The 10,760-nt window shown below is 31.6% G+C and overlaps 1 protein-coding gene across 2 annotated transcripts in view; it reads right to left on the bottom strand.

The window, feature by feature from the left end:
• The window catches only part of LOC134680603 (uncharacterized), a 32,224-nt gene extending 27,024 nt beyond the window's left edge, over positions 1–5,200 (bottom strand). Inside the window, exon 1 of one of the 2 annotated variants that reach the window (XM_063539709.1) lies at positions 5,108–5,200. The gene's annotated coding sequence lies outside the window, so the exon portion shown is untranslated. The remainder of the gene's footprint in view (positions 1–5,107) is intronic. The other variant, XM_063539710.1, reaches the window with a different exon arrangement.
• Between the last annotated feature and the right edge of the window lie 5,560 nt (positions 5,201–10,760).

The following is a 10,760-nucleotide window of genomic DNA, read 5'->3' on the forward strand; positions in this document are numbered from 1 at the left end:
GATAATATTACACACACACACACTAATATTATAGTGACATGCGCATTGTATTGGCCGGACAAATAGTCCTGGTACTATTCGTCCGGCTAGCCGGACAAATAGCAACTGCCTGAAAACAACATGGAGTAATTGTTCATGAAACCATTGAAAAACATCATCACAATAATTGATTAATCCAGTCTAGATTTGTACATATTCTTTGTAACAAGGACTACAAACCGGTAAAAGTCTGAAATGACGTATATCTGTACGCGTCTGTACTGATTTGAACCAGTCTGAATCGGTCTGCATTTTACTTAACCATACTCGACTGTACTGATTTTTACTAGACCCTTATCTTTGCCAACAGTCTGAACTAGTACCCAACCAGTCTGAAACAGTCTTAACCTATTCTTGACCTGAACTCGACCAATACTCGACCAGTTCTCAACCTTTTTTTTCGGTCTGATCCATGATCGACCAAAGTCTGAACGATATCTTGACCTAATTACCTCTATTTTTTATTTTAACTGTTAGAATAACTTTTTTTAAACTGACATGGCAACTGCCACAAGCGAATAATGATAAAGATATATATATATATATATAAACCAATTTTTACATCTTTACATGATTTTCAGATTTATCCCTCGAGATAGTTAAATTATCTAATTTGAAAATTGGAGAGCTCTATTAGAAAAAACAAGATATTCTTTTACCTGAAAACCACGCCTATAATGAGGGTAATGAAACCTTATTAAGGTGCTTCTTGTTTTTTTTAAAACAAAACTTAATTTTCCTAAATTCCTTAATAAAATCTATATAGGTTTCATGTTTACATACAATATGTATATAACTATCTTTTAAATGAGGTTACAGCAACTTAATAAATACAATCACTGAAATGGTTTGACCTTTTATCAGAAATATATATATATATATTCTTATTACAGTTTGATATGTATATATATATATATATGTGAGTCTAAATTGAAAACTACGTTCAAACATATGACTGCGTTGGATAAAAACCGCAATTTTTATACGTGTGCATGTCAAACAAATTTCGTTGTAGAAGGGTCTAAAAACAGCACAAACAACATTTTCCAAAAGACCAAAAGAGTGAAAAAGTATATTTAAACAAAACGCATTTGACTAACAGGTCGAACAACTGATGTTCTTAAACCCTGCTGACTGCCATTGGCGATTGCCAAATAAAATTGATCACAGGTTGTAACAAAATGGATCTTATAATAAATTTAATACGTCACAGAAAAAAAAATTGTTAACTTGTGGACAGGATGTTGTGCCACAAACATTCGGTGTCAATATTTCTTTAGTACACCATATCCGGATTTCGACAATAAATGTCTCTTCAGTGATGTTAGGGATCGAAACGGTATTTGGAAGGCCATATAAAAAGCACCCTCATTTTTAGAGAAAGTACCCTCATTTTTAGATTAACTCTTGAATTTTAAGAGTCAATATATAGGATGAACGGATCATATAAACCGGAGGGAAAATATGATACATGCCCAAACAAAAAATATAAACGAGTCTAAATTGAAAACTACGTTCAAACCTATGACTGCGTTGGATAAAAACCGCAATTTTTATACGTGTGCATGTCAAACAAATTTCGTTGTAGAAGGGTCTAAAAACAGCACAAACAACATTTTCCAAAAGACCAAAAGAGTGAAAAAGTATATTTAAACAAAACGCATTTGACTAACAGGTCGAACAACTGATGTTCTTAAACCCTGCTGACTGCCATTGGCGATTGCCAAATAAAATTGATCACAGGTTGTAACAAAATGGATCTTATAATAAATTTAATACGTCACAGAAAAAAAAAAAAATTGTTAACTTGTGGACAGGATGTTGTGCCACAAACATTCGGTGTCAATATTTCTTTAGTACACCATATCCGGATTTCGACAATAAATGTCTCTTCAGTGATGTTAGGGATCGAAACGGTATTTGGAAGGCCATATAAAAAGCACCCTCATTTTTAGAGAAAGTACCCTCATTTTTAGATTAACTCTTGAATTTTAAGAGTCAATATATAGGATGAACGGATCATATATATATGTGATATAAATCAAAAAGAGATAAAACAATTTAAAAGAAATTAGTTATATTATTCTTCTGATTGGTGGTAAACTATAAAGTAATGCCGTCTGCAAATTCGTTAAAATAAATCACACCTAGTCAGAAAGTAATGAATTTTAAATAACATCAATTTGAAATTACAACATCCTGTAAATCTTAAATCACAAGACAGTTTGAACTGACAAGATATGTAATATATGAGTTTAAGAAAAATAGGGATTTCTTTTTACCAGTAAAACAGATGCACATAAATTGAGGTAATTAAACATTATAAAAGTGCTTCTTGTATGAGTAAAAACACAAAAATACTAAACTCCGAGGAAAATTCAAAAAGGAAAATCAAAAATCAAAAGGCAAAATCAAAAGTCCAAACACATCAAACGAATGGATAACAACTATATGCCATGTCTTTAATTTTGACTGCAACTTTTCACAAATGATATCGGATATGTTCCTGACGTCGTAACTACAACCCCTTTCCCTTTCATGAATGTGACCTACCAAATTAGACTATTTACCGGATTTGTAATCACATAAGCAACACAACGGGTGCCACATGTGGAGCAGGATCTGCTTACACTTCCGGAGCACCTGATATCACCCCTAGTTTTTGGTGGGGTTCGTGTTGTTTATTCTTAAGTTTTCTATGTTGTGTCATGTGTACTATTGTTTTTCTGTTTTTCTGTTTGTCTTTTTCATTTTTAGCCATGGCGTTGTCAGTTTGTTTTAGATTTATGAGTTTGACTGTCCCTTTGGTATCTTTCGTCCCTCTTTTAAACATATTTCCTTTATTCAAAAGTTTTCAAGGATTACTATGGAAGTTCTATTATCATGGTAATATACATTCTTAAATTTACGAAACAAGTGGGGAATTATCTACCTCTTGATTTCATTTAAAGATTTATTTGCAGATTAACGCCGTTTATTTGCACTGCCGATATATCTGTAATATTTTCCATTGGACATATAACAACAGTGAATGAATTCGATTATATTACGCGTTTCTGTTGAAATTTGATTAAAAACCCCGCCAAATATTTAACACGAGCCTTATTCAAATGTAATTCATACCCACTCATATTTTATTCATCAGTACTATATTTAATTTATAACAACGAACAATCAAATAAAATACCGAATACGCTTTTTTGATCATTTCAGTTTCTTGTACTTTTTTTCTATTTTCTTTTCTCTTTTAAATTAGAATATTAATTATTGAAGAAACAATCCGAGTAATTTTTGTATTTTTTACTTATATATATATAAAACTCGACTAAACATCAACCCAACAATGTTAGATCTGTAAATTTGCTTTCGCATATTTTTTGTTCTTTCCTCGCCGGGATTCGAACTCATGCTACTGAGATATCGTGACACCAAATCGCCTGCACTGAAACCGGCCCGTTAGACCACACGATCACCTGGGCTACATAAAAATTAAGCTTTCGGTGGCCGGGTTTTACCTTTCCACGTCAGTTTTAATCTAGCGTCGTACTACAGTGAAACATAAAGCATGGAGATGTTATTTTTACAGATCAGCTAAATTATCTATAGTAAAGGATCCTATAAATTCATGGAAGATACAGTCACAGAAAATAATTATATTTATAAGTACGTCTGAGCCAGTGACAACTCTACAACAGATTTATCCATCAGATCACCAGCAGTGATGTTGAAACATGGCTGTGTACATTATATATATATAACTTGTCTAAACATCAACCCAACAGTGTTAGATCTGTAAATTTGCTTTTGCAAATTTTTTGTTCTTCCCTCGCCAGGATTCGAACCAATGCTACTGAGATATCGTGACACCAACATGACCAAATCGCCGGCATTGTAGCCTTCCCGCTAGACAACACGACCACCTGGGCTACATAAAAATGAAACTTTTGGTGTCCGGTGTTATATATACGATATTAGCTGTAGAAAATTAAAATATTTTAAGGAATGATATTTTAAACGGTAAAATTTAAATCAAATCTTTATGTGAAATTTATTCTTTCTTTTATTATTGAATACAGTAAATGTGTTCAATATTATTATAGAATTCACTGACTCACACATAGTTTAAACATTTGATATGTTGTAGATGCACAGAGGAATGAGACTCAATGGAAAATATTCGTTTTTATCCACTTGGATACTATCTATGACAGAAATTCAGACAAGATTTGCATTGGAAAACAAATTGTGGATTATATTGTTGAATTTTAGTGAATACAATACTATATTTACACAATGGAATTACGTCTCGCAAATAAAAGCTGTTTGTTAATACAAGTAGTTAGATATTTAATGTTTATTGCATCACTACGATCCCAATTTAAAAAAAAAATCAACTATTAGTCGTTTTAGTTTTATCTTGATGCAATTTCGAGTTACATCCTTTAGAATTATGCCTATGGGTGAACACTTTCTAAGAAGTGTCTATGGAAATATTAAAAGGACAAAACGTCCGGATAAATGAAGAGTAACAATAAAAAATAACTCCATTTCTGAAAAATAATGGAGAGTGTGAACAAAAAAATACGTCACAGGTGTATTTTAAAATAGATATATACAAAAAAAAAACAGGTCTAGGGTAGTAACATGTAAGTCTTCGTCGGGTATGGTACAGACTAGGTCGAGTATGGTTCAGACTAGGTCGAGCATGGTTCAGACTAGGTCGAGCATGGTTTAGACTAGGTCGAGCATGGTTCAGACAATGTCAAATATGGTTCAGACGAATATAAAATGATTAACATGGTTAAGTACTTGTCGAGTATATGATCAGACTACATTCGAGTAATTTCAAGTAAATTTCAGACCAATACAGACTGGTCGAATAAAAAAACAGTACAGTCGACTACAGATATAGGCCATTTCAGAGTTTTACTGGTTTGTAGTAAAATGTACAATCTTTTCGATTATTAACATACCTGAGAAAAATATAATTCATCTAGGAGAACAGAAACTTTTGATTTTAACTATAAAATTACTTAGAATCCTTTACTGTAGAATAATAAATACATACCTATTCGTCAAAGGATAAATAACTGCTTGAATGATATTTAACACGAATAATGATAACAGTACGATGTATATGTATATTTATATGGAAATATCATTTCTATTAATAGATTATCAGTAATGTACATGTGATAATTTACTAAAGGCGGAACTACATGCATTCGAAATATGCGGTGGGTTGGTTCGTTCTTCGTTGTTCGATAAATGACATTTAATATTCAACCAGCTGGAACAATATTTTAAAATTTCTTAACAAAAAATTATAAAACAGGAGATATTCAAACGAATTCTTGAAATGATAATCATGGTGTAAAATGTATTTATATATCAGGGAAACCCCCGATATAAATAATTTCCTATCGTAAATTATGATTGTCCAATACTATCAAAAAGATGGCTCTAAATATTTTCATTTTTGATACACGAATATTCTAGGGCCTCAAAGTGACACGTTACGTTAAAAAAACGAAAATCTATATGTAGCTTACTATATATGATTTTTGTACTAATCCTGTCAAAGTTCTTATAACCTTCAAATTACTATAATACATTTGTTATAGAATGATATAGACTTGCACATGTGTACAGTGGCGTAGGAGTTGAAAAGTTGGAAAGGTGACTTTAATTCTGGCTTAAAATACAGAAAAAACCTTCTACAGTCTTCTTGATTAAGGATGATTGCTTGTCATGTTTTGGAATTTTTGTCAGATTTTCGGAATTCTCTGGTTTTATCCATTTGAATCCCTTAAAAAAATTTGCCCATGAACCACAATTTTTCTTTTTATTAATCATTTACATGTTTAATTATAAACCATCTGTAAAAGTATTAAAAATCTTATTTATTTTTAAATAGTATTTGAGAATTTGACCTGGTCAATGATAAAGCCATGAAAAATCAAGAGAAATTATTTTCCCGCCAAATCCCAATGGCTAATATCTCGAAAACAAGCACATTGACACCTAATATTTTTTGGGCTGTTTTGATTCCTCAATTAATCCCCTTTTAATATAAACTAGTTATATGAAAAGTTATTTATTTTGAAACTGAGCAGCAAACATCCTTAAATGTTTTTCAGAGTCCCGTTTCTTTTTTAAATGACTTTACTTTTTTCCCAAAAAGGGGAAAGGGTGGGATGGTATTGGATCCGACTTCTCACCTCCATGTGAATTTTTCAAAAAGGTCATATACTTGTATCAACAATAAAATCGTCTCAATCATCTATCTTCTTTTATTAGATAAAAACCAATTTCAACCCACCATTTTGGCTTAAAATGTCCTGTATCAAGTCAGGAATATGGCAGTTGTCATCAAAAAGTTCGTTTATATGTATATTGACGTTTGTTTTGTTGCACTTCAGTGTTTCTGTTGGTCCGTTGTTTTTCTGTTATTCATGTTATAGTTTATGTGTTGCCTTCGGTTTTATTTTGTAACTAGGATATGTTTCTTTAAATCGATTTATAACTATTGAGGCCTATCGTGGGGGTGTCCAAGTGATTACATAATCATATGTTTGTCATTATGATCACATACTCATTAATCATTTTTTATAACAAGATTATCAAATATTCTAATGCAATTATTTTGTAACAACTGTTCTGATTGGATGACAGCAAGCGTAAAATTCTCTATCTCCTTGTCTGTAACTAAGGAAGCCGACATTTTAAATTTCGGAATGTATTGACATGTTATTTCTACAATAATAAGCAAAAAACTCACTTGTTGCGCCTAAAAATCATCTTTTTATCAAATTTTATTACATTCTGAAGCGGCACAGAAGCCAGAAAACGCCCGGTGTTTATGTTTGACGCCGGAATCATACCTATGACGTCACCTAGTACGGGGACCAAAGAAGATAACATCTTTTCGCGGATTTTTTTTCAATGAAGATTTTACACTGACATTATGATAAAAATTTAATTATGAGCTTGTTTTGCATTAGAATAGAGATAACTGTATTGTATTTGAAGCTTTTCGGAAGTCCATCGGTAGTTTTACTGTCGCAAATACCCGTTTACCTGTCTCCGCTCCGCGTCGCCAGGTAAACTAAATTTGCGACAGTAAAACTACCGATGGACGTCCTTAAAGCTTCAAATACAATACAGTTATCTTTTAAATCAAAAATACAGTCATAAATTATCAAATAATCAAATAATCATGAAATATTTGGTCTGATTATCAAATAATCACTATAAAAAGTAATCTCATGCTCGACACTTTACTTTATGACAAAAGAAAATAGAGAAGATATCAAGGTTAAGTTTAAAAAAACATAAGTCGAAAAAGAAAGAACACCATTAATTACAGAAAAAAAAACAATCCACAAAATACTAGATAGGAATCTAAATTAAAAAAAAAAAGAATGGAACACCCTTTAAACCTGTATGTTTTATCAAATATTACACAAGGGTAGTCAGGTGGTTTACTCAGCGACTTTCTCGTTCAAATTTTCCAAGTCAATAAATGGAAATAAGTTGTAAACCTATGAGGGTCTGAAAGTTTCTTCAGCAAATTGAATACACACATGGTCATTCATGTCTTTCGTCGAACTACGGAAATAGATTCAAATTTTATCGTAATTAACTGCTGACTCAGAGGCATTCTTCTTAACAGCAATCTTTTTTTAGGGTGCAACATGTTGAGCATGATCTGCTTACCCTCCCGGAGCACCTGTGATCACCCCTATTTATTGGTGGGGTTCGTGTTGCTTAGTCTTTTTTTTCTATGTTTGTGTTTTGTGTACTATTGTTTTTCTCTTTGTCTTTTTTCTTTTTTTGCCATGGCGTTGACAGCTTTTTTAAGATTTATGAGTTCGAATATACTTCTGGTATCTTTTGCCCCATTTTTAGGGAACGTAAGCTCTTGAATATTGTATCAACTGGGATATATATACTCAGCATACATGTGCTGCTTAAATATTGCCTCATAGGAAAGCCTACACCAGGACACATTGTATGTCAAATGTTCCTGTTTTAAAGAAAAAGCTACGCTTCTGGTTTAAAATTAAAAAAAAAAATTATAAGTGAGTGAGCTCAAACTCTCATTACATAATAAATTACACGTATTATCAAATAAATTTTAACGAACAGCACGTTGTTTAAGATCATTCATCCGTAATGAAATAAACATCAGCATTAAAGAGAACGAAAAGAGTGCTTCAAAATTGAAACTGCTTAATGTTGAGGAATATCTAATGAGAAAAATATACAGATGAAAAAAAAAATGTTGTTCAAATGGTTAAACATAGCGTAATGTATAAATATATAGATAGATGAAAATCATTTTCAATTATAGTTTTTATTTCCTCGTTTGCATTTTCCCAAAAAAATGAGACTGTAAAAATTCAGGGTTCCCTTAGTGTCTTCCCTGCACGACGTTTATGTAAAAAGTAAAATATAAAAAAAAATGAACTCAAATGGCAAAATCAAAAACTCAAAAAGGTATATAATAATAGGTGATAATAAATAAGTTACGTTTCAAATAAAAAAAAATATTTATCCATATTGTGCAAAAAAACCCAGCTAAGGTAATCTGAAATGATGCAGAATCGTATTGTATGCTATAGATTTAACATAGTGGAGAATCAATGCTGACAATCAATAGCACACGAGAGGACTGAAAACAGCTAGATATGCAATAAATAGTATTCAAAAATAAAAAGGACAAATTATACCATACGAACTGCCATAGAGATCAGAAGCACAATGCCAACAACCATAAAAAATCGTCACTTTTTATAGAAACATAAGCATGATACAACTATCTTTAACTGTTTAAAGTAATAACGAATTGTGACAGGTATCTGATAACGACTCAATTCTATCAGGTGCGAAATTTACCAACGACTAGTAGAATCGTGACCTCTAAGTCTTACAAATATTTTACAAGTCCTCTTAATAAAAAAATATCTCACATTACAGATATGTTTGACCTTCAAACTTATCTGAAAATTAAATGAATGGAAACTTTCATACGAAAATAAAGAGGATGTTTGACAAAAAAAGAATTTAATTACTACCTTTATTATTCAAAATATTATTTGTTTGGATCGTTTCTTTAATAACATAGTTACCATTTCAGACTGTCTCTGAATACGGAGCTCATCCGTGGCTTTGATAAAAGTTTCATGTAAATTTGAGGAGAACAAGACAAAACAATGGACACACAGAAAAGTCGTTATTGTTCTGATTAGATATTTTTCAGTAAAACAATAACAGCTTTTGTGCGAAATAATAAATATATGTCTCACTTCGAGGTGTTTATATATTTTGGTGAAGTATTGAAACGATACCAAAAATAAAGAACTACATGCTAACTTTAACTTTACAAAGAATGTTCGCTTTTTAGTGAAAAAATATTATTTCAATTAACGTAATCTATGTATTACTTGTAAATAATTAAGTTAGGGATTTTATACCACAAATCACTGAAAACCTTTACTAAATTTGTCCAAAGATACACATATTTGGAAGGAAAGTTTGACAATACCGGTAGAAAACTTAGTTTAAACGAATTGCACATCCGAAATGTTATGGTGATGTTGTTTACAGAGCCCGAACATTTAGATACGACCATGGTAAACTTATCAATCTTTTAAGTTAACTGAGTATAAAAGGCTACCAATTAAACATTGTAAATAGATCTATGAATAATGATTTTATTGGTTTAAACAATGATTCTGTTATCAGTAAATTAAAACTATACTGAATAGGTATGAAATGTACCAAGCTTATAATTTAATACGCCAGACGCGCATTTCGTCTACATAAGACTCATTAGTAACGCTCAGATCAAAATTGTTATAAAGCCAAACAAGTACAAATTCACTTTGTGCGTCGATCTGTTCGGCTAACTCTACTTTTTGTGTGCCTGTTTAGGTTGTTTTATGTATTCGTATTTATTCTGTAGTTGGTTAGTCACCACTTTGGTGTTATAATGTATATCTATTATATAGTCATTTTTATAAATTTACTGTTTGCAAACGTATGAATTATTCTAATTAATAAGGATGTTCTTATCCTAGGCAGAAAAAATTATCATTAGCCCCAACTTTTCGGAACTTTTGGTCCTAAATGTTCTTCACTTTTGTACCTGTTTTGGCTTTCAAACTTTTTTGATCTGAGCGTCACTGTTTAGTCTTGTGTAGACGAAGCGCGCGTCTGACGTATTAAATTATAAACCTGGTACCTTTTGGTAGCTATTATTTGCATGGAATATTTGCAACTGGACGTTAAGCAACCAACAATCAAAGCTATTATTTGTGTGTTTCTCTGTCCTATAGGTTCTCCCGTTTATTTGTAGTCCTGTCATGTAATGTTGTCATTTTAAAGTTATATTTAACATTGCCATAAAAGCGGGAGGTCTGTCTAGTCACAAAACCAGGTTCAATCCACCATTTGTTCTAAACAATGTCATGTGCAAAGTCAGGAAAATAGCAATTGTTTTCGTATAGTTTGTTTCTGTGTGTGTTGTCGTTTGTTCGGGTTTTTTGGTTTTTTTTTCTCTCATTTCAGTACTTCTGTTGTTTCTGTTGTTTCGTTGTCGAAATGTACTATATTGTATTGTTTATTTTCGGAATTTTCTGTCCTGAATGTTCTTGCATTTGTACTATATTTCTGTCATTTAATGGTGTCATTTAAGTGTTAAATTAAAATTGCCA

The sequence above is a fragment of the Mytilus trossulus genome, chromosome 8, assembly GCF_036588685.1.
Source record: "Mytilus trossulus isolate FHL-02 chromosome 8, PNRI_Mtr1.1.1.hap1, whole genome shotgun sequence".
In the NCBI taxonomy this organism is placed as follows: Eukaryota; Metazoa; Mollusca; class Bivalvia; order Mytilida; family Mytilidae; genus Mytilus; species Mytilus trossulus.